The sequence below is a fragment of the Balaenoptera physalus genome (genome assembly GCF_965194825.1).
Source record: "Balaenoptera physalus genome assembly, chromosome: 11".
Taxonomy (NCBI): Eukaryota; Metazoa; Chordata; class Mammalia; order Artiodactyla; family Balaenopteridae; genus Balaenoptera; species Balaenoptera physalus.
In genome coordinates this window covers 91,555,834-91,579,050 of record NC_138896.1, presented here as the reverse complement: position 1 = coordinate 91,579,050, position 23,217 = coordinate 91,555,834, and the positions used below count along the sequence as shown (strand labels likewise).

The 23,217-nt window shown below is 40.1% G+C and overlaps 1 protein-coding gene across 10 annotated transcripts in view; it reads left to right on the top strand.

Moving 5' to 3' along the window:
• FOXP1 (forkhead box P1) overlaps positions 1–23,217 on the top strand; it is a 590,027-nt gene that overhangs the window by 260,081 nt on the left and 306,729 nt on the right. For 7 of the 10 annotated variants that reach the window (XM_082412243.1, XM_082412253.1, XM_082412254.1 and 4 more), the window contains one exon: positions 12,006–12,066. The exons of 2 other annotated variants lie outside the window; for them this stretch is intronic. The gene's annotated coding sequence lies outside the window, so the exon portion shown is untranslated. Of the gene's footprint in view, positions 1–5,827; positions 5,950–12,005; positions 12,067–23,217 lie in introns of those variants that run through there. One more of the 10 variants, XM_082412252.1, reaches the window with a different exon arrangement.

Sequence of the window (23,217 nt, the reverse complement as noted above, 5' to 3'; positions counted from 1 at the left end):
TATTTCTAGTGGGAGCCAGAGAGATGGTGAGCTTTGGAAGGTAGGAATGTTCTATGTCGTGAACATTGCGGTGGCGGTTACAAGACTGTATACTATTGGCCAAGCTCATCAAATTGTACACATAAAATTGATGAATTTTGTTGTATGTAAATTAAGCCTAATACTGATTTTAAAATACCTTAAAAAAAAAAACAAAGATGGGTCAAAGTTGAGTGTAGAAGGGAGCTGGGATCTGCAAATGTCAGAGAATTCAGGAAGAGAGGCCTGGGAAAGGAAATGGGATGAAAAGGAGCCAGGAAAAGTTGCCTCATCATTTGGCATTTCTCTGGTGGCCAAAAGGTAAGCTTCTACTTTCGGGTCACTCGCGAGCACTGGGGGCACGTAGCTGCCAAGTTTTGCAGTTTAAGGACTAATAAAGTCGGGATGTGGGTAATACTGGGAGAGGGCTATTTTCAGGGAAAGATTGCTGGGAGGTCTTCCCACCTATAGTGACTGTGTGAGTGGGTTCATTCTTGAGTGTCTCTCCCTGGGTGAACATGTCCACAGTAAAGTGCAACTCTGGAGCCACTTTAAGGGTCTTTTCTACGTGCACCCGGAACGTTAGCCGTTGTATATATAACAGAGGAATTGAGGAGCTGGGGTGAGATACAGGATTCTTTTTATTCAACTTACATGCCGACTCGTGGTGTTCATTCCATATATATTTATTGAACAATGACCATGTGTAGCTACTGTTCCGTATTAAGAGACAGCATGCAAGACAGATGAAGTCCTTGCCTTCATGGAGTTTATATTCTGTTAATTTGTCCCAAACTGAAATGCACAGAATCAAGATTAATCTGCCTGGTTTTATCTGTTGCCTAAAGTTTCCCAGAAAAACCAAACAGAATGTTTCGCCAAAGATTGAAGCCGCCAGGAGCCAGATGTGGCCACGGGAAGAATGTCTTCAAGAGCCTGTCATCTGGCTCCAGCTGTGCTAACCTAGGCCTGCTAGGCAGGCACGAGTTGTGTCTGCCAACTGGTGGCCAGACGCGACTGCAGGTTTAAACAATTAGCAGATTCCTTCACCCGGTGGCCGGATTCGCTGTGTGTGTCCTAAGATTACCACGGCTGTCCAGACCAGGAGCCTCTGTGGTCCCGGGCAGAAACACCCACAGGGGAACCAAAAATCAGCCCCTTGAGAAAATAGCCAAGGCCTTCTTATCCTGGAACGTGGAGAGGGATTCAGGGGGAAACCATTGTCAGCAAGAAAGCAGAAATAAACCAGACGTGGCCCCTGCCATGCAAGTCTTGATTCCAACCAAGAGCTCCTGCCTGACCCAGAACGCCTGCCTGTAGCCTGCTGCTGCAGAAAAGCAGAGAGGAGAGTTGGCCGGTGAGGCCTTCTCTTTCCCAGTTACTGTGGTTTTTAATTGTTGCCTCTTTGTGAGAACCATTTATGATGACCTATATTGATTTTACCCGCAAGAGATTTCCATTAAAAGTCTTAATTCCTACCTTTGAAAGCAATTGAATACCTACAGATGTGCCATGACTTTTCAAATATCTACGTACATAAATATGTACATGAATACGATGCTTCAGCCCACCTGGTGTGGAAGATTTTTTAAAATGTGGTGTTGCTGGTTTCCTGGAGTAGGCAGTTTCTGTTGTCATATGGGATACGATGATTTTGATCACCCATTGTTCAGCCAGTTCCTGATACCACAGTAGTTGCTCAGTAAATGTAGAATGAGCCGAATAAGAAAAAATTCCAGCGGGCATGCTGACATTCTAGGACAGTGATTCAAAGTGAGTGTGGTTATTTCAAATAATAAACGAGGGAAACAACCTACAATTTAGAGCAAAAAGACCAAAAAAGTAAAGGTGTAATTGGAACACTTTTAGCGTTCTTTTTTCAGACGTCGACGTCTAGTGTCCGATTATCACAGAAGACACAAGAGAGTGGAGATGAAGATTTCGAAGGGGGATTCTTCTGAGCCTGAACTGATAGATCCTTTTGGGGACATCTTTATTACAGTGAAGTTCCAAGTGGTTTTTCAAAGAAGCCCCGCTCTGAATAAGTAACAAAGACAACAAAATGGTTCAAGTGAAGAAAAATTTTAAGACACTAGTGTATGTGTAAAAATCAACTTTTGCATTCTGAGTGCATTGTGTAAATTTGCTGTGCACGAAACAGAAGTGAAGCCATTTGGTTTTGTGGCATTGGTGTGGGCTGGCTAAGGGGGTGGGGGAGAAAGTTGAGGCATTGATAAAGTATGAGGCGAGCCAGCCAGATGGTTGCATTACACGTCTTTTGTGTTCTTGTTTGCTTCTTAAAGCAGTTGCAGAATTTGGCCCTTGGCGATATTTCTTCGTGCTTGTATGTTCTGCTACGAATTTACTTTTGTCAGAGTCCTTTGAAAGAAAAGCCATGCTCTTAAAAAAAATTTTTTTTTCTTTTTTTACTTACATTATAAACTTGTGAAGTCAACAGTGTGTTCATAAAAATATTTTTTAAATGTTAAGTATGTTAGTAAATAGCAGGAAGATCAGCTTTTCTTTTTCCTTAGCACAGTAACTTCAACCATATTTTACTTCCGTTCAGAGATTTTTGCAAAATAATGAAGGTAATAGAATTGGCGGATGGATGGATGGATGGAGACAGACAGACAGAACAGCTACATTGTTATTCCAGTAATAATGGGGCTTATCTGATGAGAGATTTTAACTTTTCCTCTTAGAGCAGGTTGTCAGATTGGGGTTTACCTATTGTGTTTTACCTGTGAGTCTGACTTGGTTAAGTTAAGTGGGAATGCTTTGGGGTTGGTTGGTGGGTTTTGCCTGTGTGTTTGCTTGGCATTTACTAGAACTGTTTTATCACACCATCATTGAAATTTATATTTATTTCCTATTAAAAGCAAATTTTATTTTGCAGTCACCAGTGGAAAGTATATTTAAGATATTCTAACTGTATATAAAGGATGATATTTTATCACTGAATGCTTTTAATAAGGAATTGCTTTGGAGCTAATTTTTTCCCATCATGATGGAATGCTTAGGATAATTTAATGTCCTTTTCACAGTCCCAGTTTATCTCTCCCTTTTTTTTTTTTTTTTTTTTCCCCTTCTGCTCAAACGAGAGAAGAGTCCAAATGTAGGATCCTTGGGCCATGGTTTATTCTCCTGTTGTGCACAGATTTCCAGTTTTAGTTGGAACCTTTGGTCGCTGATGAGAAAACAGGAAACTTAGAGTCCTAACCTTATTGAAATCTGCCTGGTTTAGTCACAAGTCTGAGGCAACTCCTTCCAATAATGAAGCCATTGTACGCATCATATCTGATCAGTTCTTGAAATGTTTTAGTAAGTCTATCTTACAACATTATAAGAAGATAATCAGCAGCCTTAGAAGGTCCCCATCTGGACTGTAGAGTTCTTTTACTGAAAGATGTTTTGCCTTTTTGAGATAGCTCTCGCGTTTCATCATCTGTTCCGCCGAGATGAAGTGCATATGAAAAGTCAGTGACTCTGAATCCATCTGTTGTTATTATTTTCCACTGATAATTGGCTTGAACAATGAAATGTCTGTGTCTGCACCCTTTGAAACTGTACACCCTGTTTATTTTCTGGAGGTCTCACTGCAACTCCTCCCCCGCCCCCCATTTTCCCCCTTCATTCTCTCTCAAGCTTGCAGCGAGTGGCGCTTGTGTGAGGATGACATCTTTGACTCTGTGCATCAGTATGTGTCACTCAGCCTGTAAAGCTTGCATATGGATTTTTGTCACAATCCCTGTGTCTGTGCTGTTTGCTCAGGGATCCAGTGCTCTGGCGGCAAGGAGCTTAGCTGGGGCCACAACGCGTGGATCCCTTACCTGGGTCGTCGTCTTTATTTCACTCTCCTCATTAAAATATTAATTTCGAGGACAGTATCTAATACCTATGGAATTAGATACTACCTATAATTGTGTAATATATTCAGTTGCATCCAGGTTTGCACGATACAGAGCATTAATATTGGATTCCACTAACAGCATTTCCATTAGCTTGCTCAACCAGTATGAGATATAGATGAGCTGGGAAGCATAACTACCTGCCAGAACTGCCAAAACAGTCATTAGAAGCTCCATTGGGATGGACAAAGGCCTTTTTCACAGTGATATACTGATTAAATTTTGTTCTATGGTTTATTTGCATCAAGGTTAGATCACTATAGTCTATGCAAGAGGGTTATCTAACACCTGACTTGGAAGGTCATTTCAAGACAAAACAGCGAAGAGAATAGGCATCTTGAGTTTCTTGGGGACCCCCTCTTAAAGAACCTGTATTTTATTTCAGGGGACTTCGGGAATTTTCAGATTTTCTCTCTGTATTATACCATAATATATGTTTAAGATTGGTTTTTTAAAACTTTTCAGTAATATCTTTTGCTTTTGGGGCAGAATGATATAGCCAGGAAACAGTGTGGTGTTAATAAAATAAAACCCACTTTGGAAATAGAAAGCCACCTTATTTCCCTTGGCTAGCGTAATCGTGGTACATCCTCTGAGGCTGTGAAGGACCTGTGACCTACCCTTTTTTAGTCCAAGTAATAATGTAGGCACATCCTATGGAATAGCAGTGCTGGATTTGCCCCCAAAGTCCTATGTGGCATTAAAAGGACATAGACGAACATAATCTTATTTATGTTTCAAATGAAATCATTTAATACTGCAAAGGTTATTAAAAAATAATTAAGTTACTAAGACCAACATGTAACTGGACCATACAGTAAGAGGTTAGGGGTATGAGTTGACTCCATGAGCTGAGAAAATGCAGTAGTGAATTCCTAGTGCCCGCATGTTTTTCCTCTTGCTTAAATTCCTCGGTTCTAAGGACAAATTATGTTGAGGTATGGCATATTTTCTGCCAAAATGGAGAAAATTGTTGACTGTAATTATGTTATTTAATTGAAATTATAAGTGGTTGAGGCCACTCAGTTAAAAGCATTCTTTCTAATATATGGGTAATGTTTTTAAATGAGTGGTCATGGATTGATGACATTTGAAAGGCAGGCATTTGGGATGTATTTTTGGAAGACTCAAATTGTTTTTCTTAAATCATTAGTGAACCAAAGAGTGTAAAGGGACACTTTTTGTTTGGTTTATTCTCTTTAATTAGATATGTGTGAATATTCTGTGTGAGAGCATATATATGCACGTATATGCACGTACATATATGTGCATGTATGTGTGTATATATTTTATATGTGTAAATATTTACACATAGATGCAACAGATCCTTCTGGAGGTACAGACTCACAAGGATCGGTTTCTAATGGGGCAAAGCAGAGAAACAAGAGGTGTATTTCTGACCTTAAATTGTGGCCGAAAACATGTGATTGTTTAAACCTCTCATTGAATGTTAGAGATCTTAAATTCAAGCTACAGTAAAACTCCGCTGATGTGTCTTACGCCAAGTTCTTTTTGGAGTGCTAGAGATACAACAATAGCCCTGTGTTCCCCACGCCCCCCTGCCCTGCCCGCCCTCCGCCATACATTTCCCCCCCACCCCAGGAGTGAGTTCTTAATTACTAATGAATGCAATTCATTTTAATTGTTATTATAGCAACAGAACATTTAACTGTCTCCTGTTTAGTCCTTGTCCTTTGGAACAGGCAGTGTCTCCCGTCAGAGAGAAGACAGGTAGAAGGCACAGCGGGCGTCTGATTGAGCCAGTTATTCATTTGCTGAGTGTTTGTGTTTATGCAAAGGGGCCTCTTCCTGCATATTTAATCTAGAGTAAGGCAGTGGCTTTTGTTGTGTTTAGCCCACATACCTTCAGTCCTCCCTCACACTGCCGCCAGCCTGGGAGCCCGGAGAGCTCGCAGGCTTCCCAGCGCCTGTACTTTCTCCCTTACAAACTCTCAACTTTCTTCCGTTGTGTGAAAATTGCCTCTGCGGCCCCAAAGCTTCCCTTCCTCACCATGAACGGGTAAGTGTGTGCGAAGCCAAGGCTGATACTTTTGTTTCATTTTCCAAATGTTGAGAGGCTACTTTGCCCGCTCTTCTGGTCCTGGTTCCTGGGCCGTTTGTCAGTTGCTTGGCAGCGTTGAAATAGACAAGTACAGGTGCCGCTCAGGAAATGTGGCTGAATTTTCAACTGGCAGAGAGAGGCTCTTGGGAACTGCGGGGGGCGGTGGGGGGGGGGGGGAGAAACAGAGAGAGGGAGATGGGGAGAGAGAAAGAGAACAGCTTTATTATTCTTTGTCCTAACAAATCCTGTTTTGTAACTGTCCTGCAGATAATGCTGCCATTGTTTGCTAAAAGCCTTCAAACAGTGTGCGAGACCGAACTGTAAGAAAGCAGTGAAACTCTGCTGCTGTATTGTCTATCCCCAGGCCAGGGTCCTCCCCGAAAGTCTGTGCCGGAATAGGAAGGGTTTTCTTCAGTGGAAATCGAATCGTCTCTTCATTGATATTAATAGCACACTGGAGATGTTGGCCGTGCTGTGCAGAGCGGCGGTTGGGAGGGAAGGAAATCTGATCTTGCTGGGGGGAAGATGACAGCCTCTTGGCCCCATGGTGGAGGAGACATCCATCCAGACTCAGCCTGCATAATGGCATCCTGGCTTAACTGTTTGCTCTAGGAATTTTAATCTTGCGCTGTTGGTTTTACTATCTGGGGTCTTGATATTTTTTGTTCCTGTACTGTCTTTAGAAAGTACGATGTTCAGGGTCTTAATCCAGTCTTTTTAAAAAGTGAAATTAAAAAAAAAAAAAGAGAGAGAGAGAGACCTAGGGAAATTGACACGCTGTGCACTTTGATCATTCTGGGGTATGATGGTAGAAGTCGTGGGAGAAATTCAAAACTAAATTGCCACAATTAAGAAGGATGAGCCGTCCAAGGGAAGGTATGTCCTATGTAAAGATATCTCAGAGGCTAGGAATTGTGTCCAGGGTCTGAAAGGAGTTTTCATTGCCAGTTAACTGTTGCCTCTGTTTGAGTGACTCTTTTCAACAGAAGAGTGTGCTGTTCCCCCGCAGGTCGGAAACCGTGAGAATGTGAATCCAATTTCATCAACCTTATTAAAATATGTAGGGACTTGGGTCTTCTTAGGTACAAATCAGTCTAGAGACTTAGAAGCATTTGTTAGCAGTGAGGCCGCTGAAGGTTTTTAATAATAAAATTACAAATACCCTGTCTAATTGTAAGTATATGACTTTTATGCTCGGTTTTTAAGGGGAAGAATACTTTTTTTTTTTTTTTCATGAGGAAAAGTAACTCCGCCAGAGCACCTTCTGTGATTAGCGCTATTGTATTCTTAAATTTTGATTGATAGAGATAATAGTTTTCACTTAAAAATACAGACAGGTACTTTAACTTTCCATGACAATAGCTATTTGCATTTCTTTTATCTTTTTGTTTAACATTTATGGGGGCTGGGATGGATTTGATTATTAACTCTTGTTGCACACACTCCGCGTAAATCTAAAACAAAGGCTTTGTTAGAGCTTCAAAGAGAAAACAGCAAATATTGTTTTTAGGCTTCAACATTTAAAGCCTGCTAAGGGATACCTATAAAATATTTTCACAGGACCATGACCAGGGTTTTGCTTTCCTTTAAGGTAAGAGAGAGTGGTTTTCTCCAAATGAGATGGGCCAACATGGAGTTGTGGGGGGCCTGAAGTAATTCCACAGGCAAGCCTCGGCCAGGTTTTGCCTGTACCATGGGGCTTACTTCATGTAGAGCAGTTCAGATTCTTCTTACTAGAATGGACCCCAAGTTAGGTCCTCTGATTTAGTTGAGGGTCCCAGAGGGTGGGGAGAAAGGAAGTAAAATGTTCCTCGCAGCAATAGGCGGGGGACGTAGGTGCAGTGATGGATCCCCTGTGGTAGGTTTTTCTTTGCTAAAGAGAAGTAAAAGAGATGTGGCCCTTTGTAAACCAGCAAACCTGGGTGATGGCCAGGGTCGCCTCTGGTCCCAGAGACCTGCTCGACACAATAGTTTTCCTTTTCTTTCTTTTCTTTCTAATTTACTTCCTTTTCCTTACCCCCCCACCCCCCCACCCCTGCCCCTGCCCCTGCCCGTGTACTCTCCCTGTTTCTTTCCTTCTTTTCTCACTTCCTTCCCTCCCTCCTTCCTCTTTCTTATTGTAAGCCTGACTCAGTATTTGAAGTTATTAGAGCAGAGGAAAAAAAAAAAAAAAGACTTTCAGGTTGATTTCTAAGTGGATTTTCTTGTCTTGAGTGCAAGAAAATGAAGTGACCCTTGTATTATCATTTCTCAGCTAGTCGAGTTTGTGTTGAAGATAGTTCTGTTTTTCTAGGACATCTTTGAAAAACAAGACAGAAAAGCCCACATGAGTTAAGATTCACAGGTTAAAGAGACAGCCATCTCTTGGAAACTGGCCCTTTGAGATTTTCTGTTTTCTCAGATGAAGTATATGTCATTTGATGGGGATATTTGGGAGGATGGGAAGTTTGAACCCTGTTTCTCTGGACTTCGAGAGAAGGGTTGCTCTAGCCAGAGATGAAACTCCTAACTGCCACCTTCATCGTGGCTCGGGAGCTGGCGTTCATCATCCTCGCATCCCAGGGACACTGACACACAGTAGGTTCTCAGCCAGCATTCGCTGGGCTGAAGGTTGCAGTGAAATAAGGTGGCTGGCCTTCACAGTCTCTTGTATACTTGTACAAAATGAAATATAACGCTGAAATCCTGATGCAAATCATTTCCTTGAGTTGGCCATGAAAAAAGAGGGAGAAATATTTTTAATGGCAAAAAATAGAGCGTATATTGTTCATTTTTCTTCTTGTGAAATAAAATCACACCTCCATGTTTACCTGCACCTCGTTTCCAGCTAGGCCATACCAATGGGCAGGATCACACTGGTTAAATTAAGGGCAAATATACTGATAGAAAGTATGAAATTGAAGCACTGTAGTAACCTAAGGGGTCTAGAGAGTGAAATTCCTAATGGGGAATAGGGGGAACTGGGGAGACAGAGGAAGAGGAAGGTACATTAGTCTCCTAACCTAGGGATCTCAGCTGAAGAGTAATGTCGTGGTCAAGGTCTTTACGGTCATCAAATAGCTTTAGGGTAAATAACATTATCACAAACAATAGTTAAGAGGTCACGCTCAGAACATTTTCTGGTGTTCACAGGCTCTTAATTGTACAGAGAATGACATAAAGGAAAATAAGTGATTTCTATTTACCGTATCCTTGGCTCACCTTTAATAAACCTAAAACCAATAGGAAACTTAAGAAGGAGAGAAAAAGAAAAAGAAAAAAAAGAAATTCATTTGGTGCCAGCATTTTTTCTAAGAGGAGACAAGGGGGCTGCAGGGCAATATTTTTCTTTCTCTTTTTAACTTAAAAGCGTTACATAATCGTTTAATTTTTACTTTTGGTGCTTGTGCTGCCAGTAAACATGCAGGTATGTAGTTGATATATTTGATAAGGTGAAGCGTTTTGTTTTGTTCTGTTTTTAATAGCAGTTTTGGAAATGGAAGTTTTATGCTTTGGAAAAAATGAAATGCAGATTTTTCTGCTAGTTGTTGATTTCTGATTCTTGTAGGCTAGTAATGAGGCAGACTCAGGCCCCAGAACTACTCCCTAATTTTCTTGTCTATTATATTGACACATTTCACTTAATTTAGCATGATGGCAAACAGCTGTTGAACTATTAATCTTTTCTCAGCAAAGCTGGAAAAATATCTTTTAGATTACTTTGCTAATGTATACTAAAAACTAAAATCAACAGAAATAAATTAATGAGTGGTCAAATGTACATTTGCATTAAAATTTATGGAACTTCAAAATGGAAGAAAATAGGGTTTGTATCCCACTGCCAATTTTTTATGTCTAAGTAAAAATTAAATGTAGCCAAATTTGTATTGCTTTAGTGATTATAAGTTGGAGGGTCAATTGTATAATATTGTTATTATTAATTTTTTTCCTCCAGGGAAAAATTACGCTCATAAACTCTGTGAGGGGGAACCAGCTTATACTTTTGCTCTGTGTTCACTTACCTACTGTTCTAGGTAGCTATAGGTGAGTAGAGAAACAGACGCAGTACTTACCTGGAAATGTTCTGCAGGTTTGAATACAACACTAGAGATAACTTTATTCAAAGTAGGCATTTTCAGCAGTTTTTTTTGTTTTGTTTTGTTTTTTACAGACATTAAATTTTAATAAGGTGCAATTGTTTGCCAGGCCTATATGATCTTTGCAATGCAATCTTATCTGCATTGCAAAGTCTGATACTATAGACCTGACTGCCAAAAATGCAAAAATAGATGCAACTCAATAGATAAAAATGAAAATTAGTTTAGAGTGCACACGTTGGAAAACATCTCAAGTGAAAAGGAGGGAGAAAGGGCGTTCTTGCCCTGAATTGAGTAGGGTCTGCCAGAGTTCACTTACTTTCCATTTAAGATTGGATGAGTGGTGGAGATGGAAATTTCTGTTGTGTGAGACGGCTGCCGTGCCTCGTGTCTCATGAGCTCTTCTTATTGGCGTGGGGCGGGGCTGCTTTGTAGATCTCAGCATTACCTCGAGGACCCGACCATCACAGCTCTGTTTTCTTATCACCGTTTGCGCTCTAACCAAGTTCTCACTGCTGGAGAAACCAATCCCTGGCGACACACCTCAGCAGTAAAGCACACGATTTTCATTTTCGATTTGAATTGTTTTGTGTCAAAACAAAAAGGTTTGGGGCAGGTTGCAAAACAGTAATTTCAAGTCCCAGAGCTAGGGTTTTCCCCCACCCAAATGGTGAACATTTATGGTGAAAACCTCCAATTTCCTCTTACAGTAAACATGAAAATTATGATTTCACTCAGAGCCTGCATTTTTTCCCAATCTTAATGGCAAGAATCTGCATACACTTGCTTGTGGAAATGTCATAAATTGGCCTCCGATCAATTCCTCAAAGATAGTACACACCAAAGTACCACTTTCAGATTTTTAGCCCTAGTGAAATAAGATTGAACTCTTCTCGATGATGTTTGCCTTTCCACATTCAGGGCCAACTGCCGAGGGATGAGCAGAGATATATTCTGTATCAAATTTGAACCACTTCATTACATATTGTTCCGAAGAGTAAGCAAAAGGATATTAACGTTTTAGTAAAAAGATGGTATGACTTCACCATCTTAAGAAAACATACGTATATATGAGCATTTGGTCAATTGATGTGGAATGAATCCTGTACCCTGTTGGTAACTTGATCTAAATTAATAAACAAATGTTTTTCTTTTCCCTTGTGCCATATGTTGATCCCAGTTACATGGGCAGAGAGAGGCAGCTTGTAATGTTTCTTAAAGGATTATACGCTGTTTTGCATACGGGAGTATGCAGATGCAGGAGTTAGATGTGTTCCGTGCTTCCTTTGTGTTTTAGGAAGCTTGATTTCAATTGTTGATTTCACCTGACACGAGCCATTTTTATTGAACTTAGTAGGTCTGGTAGAAGTACACTAAGTGGAAAACATTGTGTGAACAGCTTTCACCCACCGATGAACCCCACCCCCACCCCTCCGCAAGCTGAAAATTGTGGTGCTTTTATTCATTTTGAAAGGTCCAGAGTGGCATAAAGCATCTTGTCTATAAGAACTAACGCTCTTGCAAGGGGAAAAAAAATAAGCCTCTGCTTTAATGAAATTAGAGATGTCGTGGATGTTAACCAAACAAAGACACGTTCAAGTAGCAGTCTGGTTTCCAAAAACAAAGGCCTGTGACTCACATGTTATTCCACATGAAATAAATTGATAGACAACAAGATGAGAAAAAGTTCATAGGCAAAATGTGAAATGCTTCATCTTGACTTTTTCCGTCCAAGTTGTTGTTATCGTCTTGAAGAGCCTCAAAGGCACATGGTCCACTAAGTGGAGGTCTTGACACGGGTTTTTATTAACTCTGAGAGTCTTTTGCCATTAAATAGAATTGAGTTCTTTGGTTGGTTTTCTTGCATCTCTCCCAGGCAAATAGGTGGTTGCTACTTTGTCTTGACATTCAGATTTTGATATTCTCTTTTGTTTTCAGGGTAAGAAGTGACCTTTTGAGGTGACTATAACAGAAGATTGCTTTACAGAAGCCAAAAAAGGTAAATGCAAATATGATTAGTGGAATTACATCTAGGACTCTATCTACCAACTTCTAGGCATCTTAATTCAGTTCTTTTCGGATCTACAGAATTATCAAATATACATGTATTTATTTGTGTGTAAGTGTGTATGTAGCATATTTTCGAAGGCCTTTAAAGAAAAGATTGCTCTTAACAAATGGTTCACATAGTCACATTCCCCCCCCCCAAATATTATCGAACTTTTCCCCTGTTTGTGGAAGTTGAATTTTTTTTTTTTTTTTTTTTTTGGTTGTTGACTTGGTAGGTTTAAAGTTAGAAAGGAATATTCACATCACAAAAGTGGTGATTCATAAAATTAACTTGCTGCAAACAGGAGTAACGCATGTCCGTCTTCTGTGCTGAAGTGGTGTCATCTGGTGGATGTTCATCTGGCTGCTTTATAATCCCTTCTTTCAGAAATTAATAGTCAGGCACCATAGCAACACGCCGCGTTGATGTCACTGCCGTGTGGCGTGGGGCATGTCCCTGTGACGTCGGCGCTCAGCTGCCTTGTTCTCTTGACCTTGCTTGAAAATCAAATGAGTACTTGATTTTAAAATTAGAAGTTTTCATAGAGACTAGTGTAGCTTGATGAATTAAAGCTAAGTTAAATTTTCTCAAACTCACTTTTGGGAGCAGGGGCAAAAAAAAGCACTCTGGTTGACGGTTCTGGAGGCTACATTTTTTTTTTTTTTTGATTCCCAAAGTATGTCTCCGGTGAGGGCAGAGGTCGCCTCCCTCAAGCTCATCTTGCAGGTCACTTTCAAGTCTGATGTTTCTCAAGGAGCAAGCGTCTTCATTTTATTTTTGAATCTTGGCCAATGGTGTTTGCATTTGATTGAGTAGATTGGTGTCTGCTTTAAAACACTTACTTGCCAGCCTGGTTACTACACAAAGCCTTTGCTCAGATCTTACCAAGTTAGAGTTTATGAATTTGTAAGATACAGACTTCTTATTCTTCAGTTGAGCAAGGTTTTTTGTGAAACTTTGCTAATGTGAAGATTCTTAGATCGGTTTTGTTTTTAATCTCACCCAGGGTTTGGGGGTTCTAGAAGGCACTATCAAGGTAGGGATTTGTTTTTCCAGTTGCATTCTGGCACATTTGATTTGGGCCCAAAAAATCCAACCAACTTTCCTCATTTCACTATCTTTGTTGTTTAAATTAAACCATGTGGGAAGCACCTAATTGACCTCCAAAGAGGATATATTACCTTTCAGATGTTCTGGCATGGAAAAGGTTGATTCCAGCCAGTCATTGGGGCTCTCAGGTCCTACCTCGCATGATTTCTGGCAAAGCACTTCCCAGTTTCCCAGTTTTAGTCTACTTCAGGGCTCTGCAGCCGCCTTCTGTAAAAGGCCATCCAGTCACTATTTCCTGTTTTGTGGGCATTTTGTCTCTGCCACGGTTAGTCAGCTGCATGTTGTGTGTTTTGGTCTCTGTGATCCCTGCAAGATCTCAATCCAAGGTGTTCCTCATTGAAAGCCATGCCAGGTGCTGAACTCATTTTGTGCTGTTAGCAAAGGTTTCTGGTGCAGCTAAAAATTGTGATGAAACAAAGCTGGAAAAGTGGTTGAAAAGATGAAATATCCCTCCAGCTCCAAAAATGGGCTTAATGAGTAGGTTTTCATTGTTTTATTTGGAATCACCTGTAAGCATAGATTATTTTTCTCCTGACTGATGTCATTATGATGACCATGCTTACACCCATGACGTGAAAATATTTGAATTTGTGCAGTATGATGTTTCCCAATTCCATGATACTGTTCAAGGTTAAAGATATCATGAGTCAAGGGCAAGTTTGGGGAAAAAAAAAAGTTTCCAGGAATTTGTCATTAGTTGACTAAGAAAGGTAGTCCATGCGGAGGAAAAAACAAGCTTTTTTATAATTACTGTCAAGAACATGGTGTATTATATACAGTATCCAGCAAATCAGGAACGCTTTGTCAGATTTAAGGAGAATAGAAAAATTTTGTCCTCCTGATGCCTCCTTTCATGAAACAAAGGAAGCTGAACAACGAATTCATCTAAGTTTTCTTTTTGTCTTGACTGCTAGGAATCTCAGAGTAAGAGTTTTTGCTTAAGCTTAGTAGTATTTTTTAACTTCAACTTTTTGTTGTTGATATTCTGCTTTTAAGTCAACTTCATTTTTCCTACTCCCAATTAACATTTTATTATTTAACTGTTTTTCTTCTACAATATCAATTCCATTTGTGTTTTGACTCCCTTTTCAGTTTTTTTTTAGAAATAAGATATATAGGCAAATAAATAATAACTTACATGTACTCTTTTACCTTTTAACAAGCTCAAGGATCCTTCAAAAACTAATCCTTACATATCTTGACCTCTTATATATGAAGGAAAAAAAAGATTTGTTAAAAATATAAAATCTAAAAAAATTTATAAAATGGATAGAATGCTTAGTGTTTCCTCCCAGTGAACAAACCCTAAACAAAGATACTGTGCTGCCCAGTGATGGTCAAGAGACCAGCACCATCTTCCACAGTACTCACAGGATAGAGATTTCAGATACCAGGAGCTCCTCAGTCAGTGGCATGCCCAAATTCGCAATCTGGGACTCATTAACAGTCAGCATAAATGCAAATAAATGTGCCTACAGTGGCACTCTGGGAACAACTGGTTATGTGCATAAAAGTGGCCAGGAAAATTCAGAAAACCAGATGAAGACATTTTTCCAAGTTAGATTCAGAGATCTGAAAGATCATACATAACACTCATCATACTTGGTAGTGATAGAACAATTTCTTCCAAGTAGATTTGAGCACTTTACAAAATGGGTCTTGTTGCTGGCATCCCTGAGAGGTAGCCGGTAATTATTATAATCCCCACTTTACAAACTGGGAAACCGGTCACATTAGTAACTTATCCAAGGTCATGTAAAATATCAAGACTGGAGCTAAAAAGACAACGTGCTCTGGTCACAATTATATTGATGCCATTCTATCATGGCTGCCTTGGTTTGGTGGTTTAATATATAGGTTTCTGTGTCATTTTTTTCCCTGCTTCCCCCAAACATTTGCAATTCACCCACACAGGTTTTTGCTAAAACTTCAAATCCAATTTGTGAAATTCATTGTCTTGGATTCAGTTCTGAATGACAGTGGGAGTTAATTGATGATAATCATGAAGCTCATATAGATTACAGTTAAATGGTTATTCTTTAAATATTGGTCATCTTCAAACTTCATTTTTTGTGTTGCTTCAGTTTTATAGTCAACTTGTTAATGAGAAGGTTAAAAAACAATCTAAAAGAAAGGGTGATCGTTGCAGTTTTTCTTCCACCCCCAATTTGAGCTATTTTTTTGTTAGATTAAGGGATGATAAGGCATCTTGATAGACTTCACTCATTGTGTCTTACGTATTACAAATTATTTCTTGGTTACAAACAAAGTTAAAAATAGCTATCCAGCCATTTTAAATGTATTCATTGGTTCTTTTGAAAGTGTATATTTACGCGATTCAAATGTTTACTTAATGACCACGATATTCTGAGTTAAATCCATTCAAAATGACCTCTTTATAGCATTAAGCATTTGAATTATTTGCCTATTCGTGAAGTTGTTATAAAGACACTGGGAAAGAGTGATACCAGCTGACCACGTTGGCTGAAACGACTAGTCAGTCAGTTTAGTTAAGCGTTGAATTCCATCCTGCGTCCCCTTCACACTCATATACCCATGCCTGGGTTGTAACACTCAGAGTTAAAGACTAGGCTGATATAACATAAAGACTCCAACATACAATGGCTTAAATCAAATAGAAGTTTACTTCCCTGTCTCATCTAATAATCTGGCCAGTCTAGCTTGACTGGATGGGTTCTTTCTCTTTTGTGCTTCTCTACTTTGGGCCTTTGTCCTTATCTACATGGTTGAAATGCAGTGAAGTCCAAGGCAAGCAATTTTCTTTGAAGCAAATGATTTAAAAATTGCACACATCACATCCATTGACGTTTAATTGGTAAGATTATGATCATTTCACAAGAAGCTGCAAGGACTGCTGGGAAATGTCTCTAGCTGGGTAGCCAGGAGCATGGGAGAACTGGAGAACAGATTTAAGGGGACAATTAGGATACCAGCAACTTGATTGGTTGAAATGCCTCAGTCCAGTAATTTCATTCATTCATACATACCTACAAATGTACATACTACATGCGTATATACGTTAATTCTTACTGCAGGTATTTATTGATGATTGTGTGCTAGGTGCTAGGATCATAGCACTACATAAGAAGGATACCGTCTCTGTCCTCCTAGAGTTTATGTTGTAAAGGGGAAGACAGACATTACGGATGATGGCGACAGGTATTCGGAAGGGCAAATATTGGTTGCTATGAGAAAGTGTTCTCTAACACGGAGACCAGGGTGTCAGGAATTTATGTAGTTTACTATTATCGGAAAGCTAAGTTAGACTAACTTGATTTCCTTGTATCTTTCATGCCAGTGTTGTTACTAGGCATGTTAATTTTTTGTTAATAGCTTTATTGAGATATAATTCACACACATTACAGTTCACTCATTTGAAGTGTACTGTTCAGTGGTTTTTAGTATATTCACAGAGTTTGTAACTATCATCTCAATCTAGTTTTAGAACATTTTCATCACCTCAGAGAGAGACCCCACACCCACTAGCAGTTAATCCCCTCAACCCATCCCCTGGCAACAACGAATCTACTTTCTGTCTGTAGAGTTTTACCTTTTCTGGATATTTCACATAAATGGAATCGTACAATATGTGGTCTTTTGTGACTGACTGCTTTCCTTTAGTATAATGTCTTCAAGGTTCATGCAAAGCATTTAAATTTTTAACTGTCCTACAACCTCAGAGTTGTATGAGTTCTTACTCCTAAATCCAGCAAAATGGTGGCCTGAAATAGTCTCACAAGGGATGGCATTGGGGGGGAAATTACTGTTTTCATGCTGTTTATATTTCCATAGAAATAGACTTGGCCTCCCAACAGTTAAACTTCAGAATTTAAATGTTTGCATTTTAAGTTAGCTGTTTTTAAACATTGTTAGCCATAATGCTAAACTCAGTAACTCTGTAAACAAGAGCTGTCTCTCTTGAATGTTCGTTTCAAAGAAAATAAATTTTAAATATTGATTTCCAGAGAAATATGCTCAATAGAGTTCGTTTTCAAGCAGAAGTCACTTGTTGAAATGTACATGAAGGCACGTTTTGTAGTAAAGACAACATTTGCAACAGTTATCAAGTAGCCATATTTTTGCACAGTGAACAGTAAAAATACAAATAACGAATGGTTTTAGTCATGTTTTTTAAATGCCGTTTTTGCTCTTTCGTCTGCCAAGGGCACAGATATCCAAACTGCCTACCTTGAGCATCTTCGGAAGAAGTTCTCAGCTTAGGTGAAAACCTAACAGCTTACCAGAGATGTAGGAAGTATTGCCTTTCTTTGGCAATTCAAAAATCTCAGAGAAAATCTGAAGCTCAAAAATGTATAAAAACAAAACCCTGTTTAGGGTAGCACATCTGTGGTAACCTTGACTGCATGCTTTCTAATGTATCTAGTAACATCCAGGACCTTAAAGGAGGAAATGGTATATCAATGGTAGAATCCTTATTTTGAGTCTGTTTTAGAAGTTGACACCTTCTGCCCAGGGCTGAGTTTGGATTTGAGGTTGATGGTGTCCTTTTAAAAGTCTGTTGGTGAGTAGGGCTTTCATAAACGGAAAATGAAATTAATCATTTAAGTTTGTGCTTCTCTGTCCTTGATCTGAACTATTGTACTTCCATGGCCTTTGCATGGGTTGAGAGTGAGGGGGGAGAAAAAGGAAAAACTTGAAGTATTTGTGCTCTATTCAGATGCACTCTTTCTGAAGTGTGAAGATTATGCAGACTTTCCCTTGTATGTTGTATATTAGCAGGTATATGGTATATAATGACAGGTAATTCGATGTTTTGTTAATTATCTGACAGTGGAGTGAGTTATTTAAAATTACCTTTTAATTTAAAAAAATCTGGCATCATTGGACATGGATTGTGATGATTTCGGTTCATGGATTGGGATGCGTCTTCACTTCCTCACCCTTTCCTCCAGCCCGCTCTTTTCTGGAAGTCAGTTTCTCTTTTAAAGGATCGTGAGCAGTCCCTGTAGGCCAAAGGAAGTGTCCTAAAATCCATTCATTACAGATGACATTCCTTTAAAGTTTATTTAGAGCAGTGATTTTCACAGGGCACGTGGGGACCCATTTGTGGGTTGGGAAATCAATTCAGTGGGCTGTGCCCAAGAATTAAAAAGAAAAATAGAATAAGTATACAATAGAGCAGAAAAAAAATAAGAGTAGAATAGACCTGCACTGTCTAATATTGAAACCACTGGCCACATGTAGCTATTGAGCCCTTGAAATGTGGTTAGCCCAGACTTACATGCTGTAAGCTTAAAATCCACAAAGCCTTTCGAGGAGTTTGTATGGAAAAAAGAATGTGAAATATTTGAATCACTCTTCTTTATTGATTACACATTAAAATGAGCATAGTTTAGATACATTGGATTAAGTAAAATATTAAAATTAATTTCAAGGTTTCTTTTGACTTTCTCCAGTGTGGTTACAATTACTTGTGTGGCAGGCATTGTATTTCTCTTGGGCAGTTTTGCTGTAGCTGATGGGGAATAGAGCAGTGAATGACACAGCGACAAGGCCTCTGCTCATGGCTCTAGGGGGTGTGGACAGGTAGGAAAACATAATAAATAAATATGAGGTGACAGGTGTGGTGGAGAAATTATAGGCGGATAAGGGAGGTCCAATTGCCAGAGGGAAGGGGGTTGCAACTGTAGCTAGTCAGGGTAAGTCTAAACTGAAGCACAGGCATTTGAGCAAAGAATAAGGCATGTTCTCAAAAGAGTACGTTGGCCACTGTGGCCAAACCAAAGTCATCCAAGGAGGAGAGTAGTGGGGGACAAGGACAAGGAGTAACAGGGCCAGACCTAGTAGGGCATTAAGGCTCACTGGACTCTTAATCTCTTAGTGAAGTAGGGAGCCGTGGATAGGCTTTGAGATGGGACAAGATGTGAGTCACGCTTTAAATGGATCACTCTGGAAACAGGTTTTTTTTAAAATAAATTTATTTATTTATTTTCATTTTTGGTTGTGTTGGGTCTTCGTTGCTGGGCACGGGCTTTCTCTAGTTGTGGCGAGCGGGGGCTACTCTTCTTTGTGCTGTGCGGGCTTCTCATTGCAGTAGCTTCTCTTGTTGCGGAGCACAGGCTCTAGGCGCGCGGGCTTTAGTAGTTGCAGCACGCGGGCTTCAGTAGTTGCAGCACGCAGACTCCAGTAGTTGCAGCACGCAGACTCCAGGGCACACGGGCTTCAGTAGTTGTGGTGTGCAGGCTCAGTAGTTGTGGCTTGTGGGCTCTAGAGCGCAGGCTCAGTAGTTGTGGCACACGGGCTTAGTTGCTCTGTGGCACGTGGAACCTTCCCGGACCAGGGCTCAAACCCGTGTCTCCTGCGTTGGCAGGCGGATTCTTAACCACTGCGCCATCAGGGAATCCCTGGAAGCTGTTTTGAAAGTAGACGGTGGGTGGGTGAGGCGATAGGCAAGAAGACGTGTTAGGAGTCCACTGTGATAATTCCCAGTGAGACAGGGTGACGGCCAGGATCAGTATGGCAGTAGAGGTGGCAGGGGATTTATGAAATTCTAACAAATGTAGTTTGGTAGTTATATTTGGAATTTATCTGTAGGTAGAATCCAAGGATTTCCTGGTGGAATGGATGTGAAGTTTGAAAACAGTTGCATCAAGGATGACTCCCAAGATTTTTGTCTTGTGTGATGGGGTAGTATCAACTGATGGATTGACTGTGGTTAGAAAGAAAGAAGTCAGATAGAAGACTGAGGACTTTCAGTTTAAGCAGCTGCTGGAAGGATGGGGCTGGCACTAACCAAAATTTGGAAGCCTGTGGGGGAACAGGTTTGGGGGTGTTAAAGGAAAAAATTATTTAATTTCACTTGTTAAAGACGGTAGTGCCTTCTTTATTCGGGACCTTCCCGATAGGTGTAGGGAACGCTGCAGTGAGGAGGAAGGAGGAAGAAGAGACTGACCTCACCTCCAGTTACAGCATGGGCAAGTGAGAATTTATAGCCAAGAAGCAGCGTGCTGCGGGGGGGGGGGGGGGGCGGTCAGTAGATGGACAGTTTCCGGAAGGAAACATCAGGAGTAAGGGGGGATTCTGGCTAAACTGATGTAACAGGATTCTTGCTGAAGATAAGCTAGGGTGACTCGACGTCACCTGGAGGATGGTGGAGAATGAGGAACCCAGTCAGATATCAAGGGTGATCAGATATCAAAGGTGAGAGAGTTCTGGTTAAACTGACTGAGCAGGGTTCTTGCTGAAACTGGGCTTTACAAGGAAGTGCACAGATGGCTTCAGAAGCCTGATTCAAGTTTGGTCAAGCCAAGCATCTTTGTCGAGAGTGGACAAGGGAAGCAGGGGATACCAGGAGTATAGCTGTAGACATGTGAGGTTGGAGTGGCTTATTTCTCACCCAGACTGAGCTATCAAGTGGGCATTTGGATATGTGGGTCTAGAAATGTCTTAGCTAGGGCTATATGTTGAGGCTTTATAAGAATGTAAGTGTCAGTAAAGGCATGAACCTAGATGAGCTCACCAAGGCGGGGGACAGTGGTGTCGATAAAGAAGAGAAGGGCTCCAGGATGTGGGTTCTGAAGCCAACGCCATTAAAAGATTTGAGCGTAAGACACGGAGGAGAGGTCAAAGACAGGAGGAAAACTCCAGGACTCCAGAGAACCAGAACCCCATTGAGGACATTGTTTAAAGGAGGCGAGCATTGGCACTTGTATACAGTGCTGCGCAGAGGTCAAAAGCAGTGGTGACAAAGAACTGACCGTTGGGTTTCTGAACGTGAAAGTCATTGATAACCTTAACAGGAGCCAAAAATGGTTGAATCTCACTCCTGGCTTCATACAGCTACCTGTCTGCTTTTGGAAATTAGGCATCTAGAATGATTTTTCCAGGAATAATGCCTGCTCAGCACTCTTATTTGTTAAAATCATCACATGTGCCTCCACCTCTTGCAGCCCCATTCGGAAAGGGTCTAACTCTGACCTTTAGGTCATAGGACAGCCTGTGGGAAGTGATCAGAGAAAAACTCACTGTTTCCTGATGGAATCCTGTGCATTTTGCGCCGTGCAACTCATTCTCTAATCCGATGGTTCAGATATTAAATACAAATAAAAGGCAAGGGTAAAAGGAGATGTATATTTACATCTCGAACTTAAAGTACGTTGTCTTTAATCATCTAAAGTACATCATAGCTTGGTGTGGTTAACCTGATCTCTAGATTAGTAAAGTACTAGTTGGTGCCTGAGCCACACATGAGTCTATCATCTTTACCTTATACTAATATAGGTAGTCTTTGATGGGTTCATCCATCTTTCAAATTAACTAAGAGCATCAAAGACTCTGGCTCATTCAAAAATTCTGAAACAGTTGAACATTTTCGAGATTTCTAGGCTGATCCCAAATCTTCGAGCATCTAGGAAATTGTAGGTAAAATGATGAAAAACATACATTGTCACTTTTTAGATACTAAATACCATTAAGGTGGTATTGGGTGAGGTAAGAGTATCCTCTCTTTGTGGAAGATGATAAACGTACTTCTTCATTTTTTTTCATGATAAAATGGCATTAAAAGAGATTAGAAGAGGATGAAAATGTAGGAGGAAAACTTTCACTGGTGACCTCACCTAAATAGTTCAACATTTTATCTGTATCCTGCCAGTGTTTTGTATATATAGATTTGTTTATATGTACTACTTGTACTGTATATACTCTTTTGTTTCCTGCTTTTACCCTTAAAATATCATGAGTGTTTTCCCAAGTTATCACTGTTGTATCTCGGTCTTATTTTTAGGGTATCTTGGTGGCTTCCATTCTTGTGTTATCTGTTCCTGCAAGGATGAGTTTTCTGATTCCCTCCAGTTACTAATGATGGCCAGTATGCCTGTGTAGGATGTCTCAAGATAGCTCAGACTCTTGCATTAGTTTTAGAAATACCATGTTGGGATTTTAGGTTATCACTCAGTTTCTCCCTCTACTTTTAAGTAATATTAACATTAATTTGAGACACATAAAATCATCCCCTGGTGTCGACTGCATGTGTTTTCCATAATAAGGTGAGGTACACTTTGCATTAACTTTGATTTCACAGTTTCTGGACTTAAATGTCACTCGGCATTTTTCTCTTCTGATCTGATATTTCCCACTTCCCCAACTTGATTTCCACCATGGGAGCAGGGAACTTTGCCTCCTTTCAAGGGACAGCCATTCATCCTCTCTTTGTTGCGTTATCCCAAATATCACTCCTTCTCTTTTCCCAGAGCAAGCCATTAATTTACTTTGCCTGCATTTGCATCTCCAAAATTTGCTTTGGTTGAGTTTTGGTCAGTTTACTCTGGAAAACTCAAATGTCTTTACCGCTTTTAAAGTATAAAATTTAAGTTTACTTGCATGCCATACCTTAGGGGTACTGTCATTAATTGTTTAGGCAACACATATTTATTGAGTTCCTGGGAGGTTCATGGTGTGTTTAAAATTGAACTGTGTACCTCTATCCTTTGTGGCCATTCCCCTATCTAGTACTGAAATCCCCAAATGGCCACTCAATGAAGTATTCTTAGATTTATGACTTCAGAGAGAACCAAGGAATGTTAGCCTTCTCTGGTCAATTCCTTGTAAGTTACTGAAGATGAAACTAAGACCCAGAAAAGGAAAAAGATGTTCCCCTGGCCACCCCGTAATTGTAGCTGTCTGTTTTGGGATTCCCTCTCTCTTCTAATATACCTCTTCTTTCCTTTTATGATACAATATCAAAAACAAGTGGAAATGTTAAAATTTCACTATTAAAAAGTTCACTGTTTAAAAAAAATAGACCTGATGAAAACCAAAATGTATTTTTTTATATAGATGGCCCTTTCTTAAGTTTCATTTCCAACGCACTCTCCTGTTTCCAGCTGTGTTAAGGGAAATTACACCATTTACAAGTGTTTAAAAATATTAAATATGAAAAACAGCATCTAAATATGTTAATTCAGAAAATGCCCACTTTTCACTTCCCCTCCCTCCCTCATTTCCTCC